General features: G+C 35.4%; 1 pseudogene; it reads left to right on the top strand.

The window, feature by feature from the left end:
* The window catches only part of LOC102249197, a 33557-nt pseudogene extending 24932 nt beyond the window's left edge, over positions 1-8625 (top strand).
* The last annotated feature ends 1440 nt before the right edge of the window (positions 8626-10065 follow it).

Genomic DNA, 10065 nt, shown 5'->3' on the forward strand with positions numbered 1-10065 from the left:
GCCCTCACCCCCCTCCCCTGTCTGTGTCCATTGGTTATGCACATATGCATGCATACAAGTCCTTTGGTTGATCTCTTACCCCCTCACCCCCCACCTTCCCTCATAGGTTGAACAGTCTGTTTGATGCTTCTATGACTCTGGTTCTATTTTTGTTCATCACTTTATGTTGTCCATTATATTCCACAAATGAGAGAGATCCTATGATATTTAACTTTCTCTGACTGGCTTATTTCGCTCTAGTTACAATCATGCTGATGCAAATGGTAAGAATTCCTTCTTTTTTACTGCAGAGTAGTTTTCCATTGTGTAGATGTACCACAGTTTTCTAATCCAGTCATCTGCTGATGGGCACTTAGGCTGTTTCTAAATCTTAGCTATTGTAAATTGTGTTGCTATGAACAAAGGGGTGCATATATCCTTTCTGATTGGTGTTTCTAGTTTCTTGGGATATAGTTCTAGAAATGGGATCACTGGGTCAAATAGGAGTTCTATTTTTAACTTTTTGAGGAAACTCCATACTGTCTTCCACAGTGGCTGCACCAGTCTGCATTCCCACCAGCAGTGCACGAGGGTTCCTTTTTCTCCACATCCTCGCCAGCACTTGTCGTTTGTTGATGATAGCCATTCTGACAGGTGTGAGGTGGTACCTCATTGTTGTTTTGATTTGCATCTCTCAGATGATTAGTGACGTTGAGCATGTTTTCATATGTCTCTCAGCCTTATGTATGTCCTCATTTGAAAAGTGTCTACTTAGGTCCTTTGCCCATTTTTTGATTGTATTGTTTATCTTCCTTTTGTTAAGTTGTATGAGTTCCCTGTGAATGTTGGAGATTAAACCCTTATCAGAGATAACATTGGCAAATATCTTCTCCCATGCGTTGGGCTTTCCTATTGTTTTGCTGATGGTTTCTTTTGCTGTGCAGAAGCTTTTTATTTTGATGTAGTCCTATTTGTTTATTTTCTTCTCAGTTTCCATTGCCCTTGGAGCTTTATTGGTGAAGATATTGCTGCCACAAATGTCTGCTATTTTGCTGCCTATGGCTTCTTCTAGGAATTTTATGGTTTCCCATCTTATGTTTAAGTACTTTATCCATTTTGAGTTTATTTTTGTGTATGGTGTAAGTTGGTGGTCTACTTCCATTTTTTTTTGCATGTATCTGTCCAATTTTCCTAGCACCATTTATTGAAGAGATTGTCTTGACTCCATTGTATGCTCTTGCCTCCTTTGTCCAATATTAATTGAGCATAGTGGTTTGGGTCGATTTCTGGGTTCTGGATTCTGTTCCATTGGTCTATATGTCTGTTCTTGTGCCAGTACCATGGAGTTTTGAGAACAGTGACTTGGTAGTATAGCTTGATATCTGGTATTGAGATCCCTCCAACTTTGTTCTTCTTTCTCAATATTGCTGCAGCTATTTGGGGTCTTTTTTTATTCCAGATGAATTTTTGGAGAGTTTGTTCTAGGTCTTTGAAGTATGCCATTGGTATTTTAATGGGGATTGCATTGAATCTATATATTGCTTTGGGTATTATGGACATTTTAATGATGTTGATTCTACCAATCCATGAACACGGTATATTCTTCCATTCGTTTATGTCTTCCTCTATCTCTTTTTTCAGTGTCCAGTAATTTTCTGAGTACAGGTCCTTTACCTCCTTGGTTAAATTTATTCCTAGGTATCTTGATTTTTTTGTTTTGTTGCTATGGTAGAGAGTGATGCTTGATTTACTTTCTTTTAAAGATTGACTTTTAAAGAAGAAACATACATATGTTTTCTTCATTTTATTTTTTATTAAATTTATTGAGGTAACATTGGCTTATAAGATTATATAGATTTCAGGGGTACAATTATATAATACATTATCTGTATATTGTATTGTGTGTTTACCACTCCAAGTCAAGTCTCCTTCCATCACCATTTTGCCTGTTTTACTCTCTCCTACCAATTCTCACTCCCCTTTCCTGCTGGTAATCTCCATACTATTTATTGTCTGTCTATGAGTTGTTGTTTTTTCTTAATCCCTTCACCTTTTTCACCCAGACCCATGTTTTACTAAAGCATGCCATTTATTTAGATAGACTTGAATCTCAATCCAATTTTTATAATAAATTCAGAACAAAGAAGACAGAATTCTCTGATATATTTTTTTAATTTAAATTTAATTTATTGGGGTAACATTGGTTAATAAGATCATATAAGTTTCAAGTATAGATTTCTATGATACAAAATCTGTATATTGCATTGTGTGCCCCACCACCCAAAGTCAAATCATCTTGTATTATATATCTTTTATCCTTAACTACCCTTCTTACCCCCCTTCCCTTTGGTAACTAAAATTGTTGTCTGTGTCTATGAACTTCAGTTTTATATCCCACATATGAGTAAAATCATAAGGTTCTTATCTTTTTCTGACTGACTTATTTCGCTTAGCATAATATTCTCAGGGTCCATCCATGTTGCTGCAAATGGAAATATTTCATCTTTTTTATGGCTGAGTAGTATTCCATAATATACAGATATCACATCTTCTTTATTCAGTCATCTGTGGAAGAACACTTTGGTTGCTTCCATGTCTTGGCCACTGTGAATAGTGCCGCAATGAATATAGGGGTGCATATATATTTGCAAGTAAATGTTTTCAAATTTTTCAGGTAGATACCCAGAAGAGAGGTTACTGAGTCATATGGTAACTCTATTCTTAATTTTTTAGGGGAACCACCATACTGTTTTCCATAGTAACTGTACCAGTTTACATTCCCACCAGCAGTGAATGAGAGTTCCCTTTCCTTCCACAACCTCTTCAACATTTGTTATTATTTGTCTCGTTGATATTAGCCATTCTAACAGGTGTGATGTGGTATCTCATTGCAGTTTTGATTTGCATTTCCCTAGGAGATAGTGAAGTTGAACTTCTTTTCATATATCTACTGGCAATTTGTGTGTGTTCTTGGGAGAGGTATATGTTCAGGTTCTCTGCCCATTTTTTAATTGGATTGTTTGTTTGGTGTTAAGTTGTATAGTTCTTTATACAGGGTGTTTCATTTTGAAAATGAAATGTATTTTAATAAACACCGCCTTTACAGTTATTCAAAGCCTGTGTATACATTTTTGGGGGACACTATATATTTTGGATATTAACCCCTTGTTAGAACTGTTGTTTGCGAATATAATCTCCCATTTGGTTGGTTGTCTTTTTGTTTTGTTAACAGTTTCTTTTGCTGTGCAGAAGCTTTTTAGTTTGATATAGTTCTATTAATTTTTGCCTTTACTTCCCTTGCTTTTGGGGTCAAATTCATAAAATGTTCTCTAAGACCTAGCTCCATGTGTTTAGTACCTATGTTTTTTTTTCTATATAATTTATTGTTTCCGATCTTATGTTTTGATCTTTGAGTCATTTTGAATTAATTTTTGTATATGGGAACAAACTGTAGTCTCATTTCATTCTTTTGCATGTGGCTTTCTAATTTTCTTACCACCATTTATTGAAGAGGCTTTTGTTTCTCCATTATTTGTTTTTGGCTCCTTTGTCAAAAATTATTTGCCCATATACATGTTATTTTATTCTGGGTTCTCAATTCTTTTCCATTGGTCTGTGTTTCTGTTTCTCTGACAATAGCAGGTTATTTTTATTATTTATTTATTTTATTTTATTTTTTTCCCCATGCTATTTTTTATGACCATTTCTTTGTAGTACAATTTAAAGTTAGGTAGTATGATACCTCTGGCTTTGTTCTTTTTTCTCCAGATTGCTTTGGCTATTCAGGGTCTTTTTTGGTTCCATACAAATCTGATACTTTTTTGTTCTATTTCTTTAAGAAATGACATTGACATTTTGATGGGGCTTGCATTAAATCTGGGTATTGCTTTGGGTAATATGGCCATTTTAACAATGTTGATTCTTTGAATCCATGAACACAGAATATCTTTCCATTTCATTGTGTCTTTTTCAATCACTTTTAATAATGCTTTGTAGTTTTCAGTATATAGGTCTTTCACATTTTTTCTTAAGTTTATTCCTAGGTATTTTATTATTTTGGTAGCAATTGCAAAAGGAATTTTTGCCCATTTACTTTTCTAAAATTCCATTGTTAGTATATAGGAAAGCAGTGAATTTTTTTATACATTTATTTTGTAGCCTGCAATTTTACTTTATTTATTGTTTCTAATAGTTTTTGGTGGAGTCTTTAGGGTTTTCTATATACAGAATCATGTCATCTGCAAAAAGTGGTACTTTTACTTCTTCCTTCCCAATTTAGCTGCCTTTTATGTCTCTCTCTTGTCTTATTTCTCTGTCTAGGACTTCTAGAACTATGTTCAATAGAGTGGTGAGAGTGGACATCCTTATTTTGTTCCTAATTTTACAGGAAAAACTTTCATTGAATATGGTATTAGCTGAGGGTTTGTCATATATGACCTTTATTATGTTGAGATACTATTCTTCTATACCCATTTTATTGTTTTAATCATAAATGGATGTTGTATCCTATTAAATTCTCTTTCTGTATCTATTGATAACATCATATAGTTTTTATCCTTTGTTTTTTAACACAACACATTAATAAAACAAAGGATAAATGATATTTGTCTTTTCAAAAGGAAGATAGTGATGAAGCAAATTACATTGGTTGAGGATGAAATAGGAATTCTGTGTAAACATTTCTTATTCAAGATTATTCCATGAGCCCCAATATGTAGTTTAAAATTATTACAAATCTTAGACTTAGATGGAGTATTTAATACTTTAGCTTCTTCTTTTGCCATCAAAATGAAGAATCATTGACCCGAGACGTTTTACTCACTTTTCTCTTGGGACAAGTTAGAGGAGAAGGTAAGAGGCGGAGCAAAGTGATGTTGAGTCCAGCACTTTGGTCCACTTATCATCAGTTTTTTTCAGTGACCACAGATTGAACTTCTAGATGTAGCCAACTCTCTCAAAATACTTGTTTTGGGCCACAAAGGAAAATAAAAGGAAGGCCCATGAGTCATTCTACATTCTTTAAAGTTACTAGCAAAACAATTTTCCCAAGGAGGGGCAGTAGTGCCATCTTTATCTTGAAAGACCCCACCTTAAAAATTGCATAATATGGTGAATTTACAATAAAAGAAGAGGCAGACATTGCAATTTATTTAATCAGAGAGCCTAGCTCTATCCTCTCTCTCTCTCTCTCTCTTTTTTCATCCTCACCCAAGGATATTTTTTCCATTGATTTTTAGAGAGAGAGAAAGGGAGAGGGAGAGACAGAGAGAAACACCGATGTGAGAGAAACACATTGATTGGTTGCCTCCTGCATAACTCTAACCAAGGTACATGCCCTTGACCAGAATCCACTCAGAACCCTTCATTCTGCAGGCTGACTTCAGGCTGACACACTATCCACTGAGCAAAACCGGCTAAGGCTAGCTGTATCCTCTTTTAGAACTAGGATCCACCACAGCAAAGTTGCAGGAGTTCTGGAATTTACTGGACATCCCTGAGAAATCAGTCAGTGACAGCTTGAGGTTTCTTTACCTAAAGCATAATTGTTGGCTGTCATCTTGAAGCAGTGGTTTCTAAGGTGGAATTTGTTGAAAGAAGGTAGTGCTTTTGACTAAGGCCAGAAACTTTCTCCTTATAAAATAAGTACAGTATTTGGGTTAAGGCATAATAGAATTTATTGGAAATGCTTCATTGAGGAGCCTGGTGAACCAAGCCAGAGCCTTCCCCTTCATGTCTCCGATGAACTAGCCTTTAAAGGAGAGTTGATCTCGAAGAGTTTAAGATCTCTTTCTACACGGGCTCAGAATATGCTGTTCAGGACAGATAATGGGTAACTTCATGTTAATAGATTAATTATTGGTCTCAGCTGATATAATTATTTATGTGAATTAATTGGGTATAACTACATACCAAGGAGCAATAAAGCATTCAACAGAAAGTGTGGTTGAAAAGCATCTTGTTTGAGTTTATACATACAGAATATATGTTTCCTAAATTAGATGAAAATACATAGATAACATTTCCATTTTCTATTAGTCTAAAAAAACAGACATATCACAAGAAAGGAAGGAATACCTTAGGATAGGCTAAAACCTATGGCATTATAAATTAAAGTTTTATTTTGATATCAGTAAATATTTTAAAACGAAAAGAGAAAACAATAAAGCTGATTTTTTCCCCTCCTATGTAATAGGTTTTCCATACTATGGTTCATATTTTTGCAAATTTAAAAACTGTTTTTCTAATATACAAATTTCTGCTCAAATTTAATAATGACAAATCATCTTATTTCCTACCAGACAGCTGTTTGCTGTTAAAATAATGGACTTTGAAGTTCAATCATTAAAACATGTGCAAATATTTATATATGTGCAACTTAGTAAAAATATTTTCTCAACACTGCTTAACAAAAACCTTTTAATCTCTGCTTTATTTTTATAAGATTATAACATTTCAGTTGTCTCTTAAGAGATAGTTTAAGCTTCCAACTTATAATATTGGTTATGTCAAGCAAAAATCTGAGGTATAGCTTCAGTTATTTTTAAGTAATTGTGAAGTGTTATAGTATGAATGGAAAAATTCACATTTTTATCTGAAGTAGAAGTTTTTAAATCCCCTAGTAATCTTTTTGTTGTTGTTACTCCTCACTCAAGGATATTTTTTCTCATTGATTTTTTTTTTCTTTTTAGAGAGAGTGGAAGGCAATGGGGGAAGGAGAGGAGGGAGCGAAGGGAGGAGGGAGGGGGGGGAGAGAGAGAGAGAGAGAGAGAGAGAGAGAAACATCCATTGGTTGCCTCCCACACGTGCCCTGACCGGGGCTGGGGATCAAACCTGTGACCCAGGTATGTGCCCTTGACCAGGAATCAAACCATGACTCTTCGGTAGGCAGGCCAATACTCTAACCACCGAGTAACACTGGTCAGGGCTCCTAATAATCTTGATTTGACTGAAAGTCAACAGAGATGGTTCATTAGAATCCCATTTTTTGTATCATCTGTTGCTTAGGGTCTATCACTTTGCTTATTTATTAAACATTCTGGAATGTCCATGAGGGGACAGATACTATGTTAGATGGTAGGCTTGCTTGTTCCTAAGAAATTGAGACTAAATTATAGCAATGCCGTATTGTAACTGTTATAGTAAGTAACTGCAGACGATATTATTGGAGTTGAGGGGGAGACAGAATAAGGGTATTAGTGCTATCTGGGTATAGAGGTAAGGACACACTTCTAAGAAAAGGTGACATAATCTGATATTTGGAAGGTGAGTAATGATTTCTGTTATGGCCAAAGGCCAAACTCAGGTCAATTATTTCCATGCTAGAAGAAGCATTTACACATTTACACAAGTATTTTGTTTAGATTCCTCTAGATTCCTCTTGATTAGTCTTCCTGCCTATGTTTGATCATATAAGTAACTAATTTCAAAATTGTATTTATCATCTATCCCAATGGTTCTCAAATTTTGTTGCATCAAGATTACTTGGATGGATTATTAAAACATAGATTTCTGGGCCCCACCCCCAAGTTTCTGATTCAGTGGGTATGGGGTGGATATAGACAATTGTATCTCTAAGTTCCCAGGTAATGCTGATGCTACTGCTCCATAGACCATATGTGGATGATAATTGGAATCAACTGGGCATGTTTTAAAAATATGGACGCTATTCCCAGAGATTCAAATTTGGTTGAACTTGGTCAGGAACAAGGAATCTGTATTTTTAGTATATTTCCCTAGTTGATTCTAATTATCAATAAAGTTTGGGAGTCACAGACATAGTCCATGGTCTTTTATTTCACAAATGATAAAATTGAGATGTAGAATAGTTATGAAGCTTGGGAGCCACTGAGCTGGCACCAAGGACCTGCTGATCAGATTGTGGCACCATCAGAAGTTGGGTTGGTCAAAGACAGATGGATGGAAGCACTGGAAAGGAAAAAACGAAATGACCCTAGCCATTCGCTCAGTGGTTAGAGTGTCAGCCCTTGAACTGAAGAGTCTCGAGTTCAATTCTAGTCAAGGGCATGTACCTCAGTTGCAGGCACGTGAGGGAGGTAACCAATCAATGTGTCTCTCTCACATCAATGTCTCTCTCTTTCCCCCTTCCTAAAAATCAATGGAAAAATATCCTTGGGTGAGGATTAACAACAATAAAAAAGGGACAACCACCATTATTATTAGTGCATCTCTTAAGAGTTATGAAGTTGCAACTGCCCTAGAAAATTGAAGCCACAGATTCAGTTATTCAGATTCAGTGGAAAATGGATCAATGATATTTTCTCATACTGGATTTGCATTTTTATTGATGGATGTCAATTAAAAAATATTTCTAGCCCAAATTGAAAAGTTTATCAGCATTCACTAAAATAGTTTTTTGGTTCTGCCTCCTGCCCTCCATGGGCTCCAGGAATGGAAACTGATGTTCAGGATTCAGCAGAGATTTGTGGGTAGTAACTTGTGGATACTTCCAGTATACAGCACAGTCAGTGCTATTAATGGCTAATGTGTACTTTAGCCAAGATCACCTTCAACCCATATATAGATAACTCCTGCTACAGAATGATAACAACTAAAGCTTATATCATTGAGCAAAGCCCTGTTTGAAAATATTTTAAAAAACTCACTGATTCATTTAACCCCAATTAGAGTGAAATTAAAAGTGAGAAAGGAAGAAAAGTTATGAGAATTCATCAAAATTATACAACTAAACAGGAGTTGAGCAAAGCTGTCTCTTCCAATGTACCAATTTTTTCCCCTTCAAAAAACCATACTACTCTTTTATTCTCTACTGAATCAAGTCAACTGTGACATTCAATGTTTTCCAAAATGTCTTCCTTATAACATATTGTCCCAATAATTAGTCTTGGATACAATTAAGCCAACCCAAACCAATGAAACATGAAAAATATCTACTATTGTTTATGGGAGGAGGTGGGTGGATTCAGATTAGAATAACACTCACTCCCCTCTTTCAAGGAACTTCCAGACAGGTAGCAAACATCACATTCCCAAACATGCACAAATATACATTCCCACATGGTATTAAGAGACAGATTTATAGTAAGTGCTTTGAAGAAGTACAATGTATCAGATGAGCTGTAGCATGATGAGACAGATATTTATATAGACCTATTTTCCAGATACTGTGCTAGTTTTGTAGAGTTGCAAAATGTATTAAGACTTAGTTTTCTATCTAGGGAAATCATAATAAAACTATGCAAAAATACAACTGACTCTATACTGTAACATAACTAATCTATAGAAATGGCATGAATAAAGTGCTATCAGAAGATAGAAGTGGGAATGATTGATTCATCTAGGATATGTGGAAATGTTCACAGAAAAAGTGGTAGGAGAGGAAGTTACACACTTATAAGTGGGTTTTGTTTAGATCTCGGTACTCTTCCTTTAGTCTCTCCTCTTGATTAGTCTTTACTTTGCCAGGTGAAGGAGAGGGCAGAGCAAAAACACCAAGATGAACCTGCAACATGGACTTTTAAAAAATAGGTAATGGACCAACAGGGCTAGAACACAAAGCATGTGGAATCAGAATGGTATTCATGAAGGTGAATTTGAGCTGAGCATTAAGGGATGCATAGAATTTGGCAAAAAATACTAACATTTGCACACATTACTTATTATACACTTTTTAGAAATGTTCACCCTTTATATCCAATTTACAGAAAATTTTACCCATCCCCCAGATTCAAATTAAGATCCTTAAAAGTTCCTACATTGGTGTTTGTTAAGCCTGTCTGAGCATCACAGTTGTCTGGTGCTTAAAAAAAATACAGAAGCTCTGGCCCCACTTAAGAGATTGTGATTCTGGAGATTTCTGTTAAAGATGCCTGATGGCAGGATCCTGGGATTGCTAATTGGCAGTTTTTCATACCTCATTCTGCTGAGTGACAAAACCTAGGATGGGTTAAATATATAATTGTGGAGTTGAATGCTTCTTCGCAACCTAAATACTTTCCTACATAAACATTTTGAAGATAAGGAAATTCAATCTACCTATCCTGTCATGTTCATACACACGCATCAATCAAGAAATGCCATCCACTGTCCTGTTTAGAGTCTAACAAA

Source organism: Myotis brandtii, unplaced genomic scaffold, assembly GCF_000412655.1.
Source record: "Myotis brandtii unplaced genomic scaffold, ASM41265v1 scaffold151, whole genome shotgun sequence".
Classification (NCBI taxonomy): domain Eukaryota; kingdom Metazoa; phylum Chordata; class Mammalia; order Chiroptera; family Vespertilionidae; genus Myotis; species Myotis brandtii.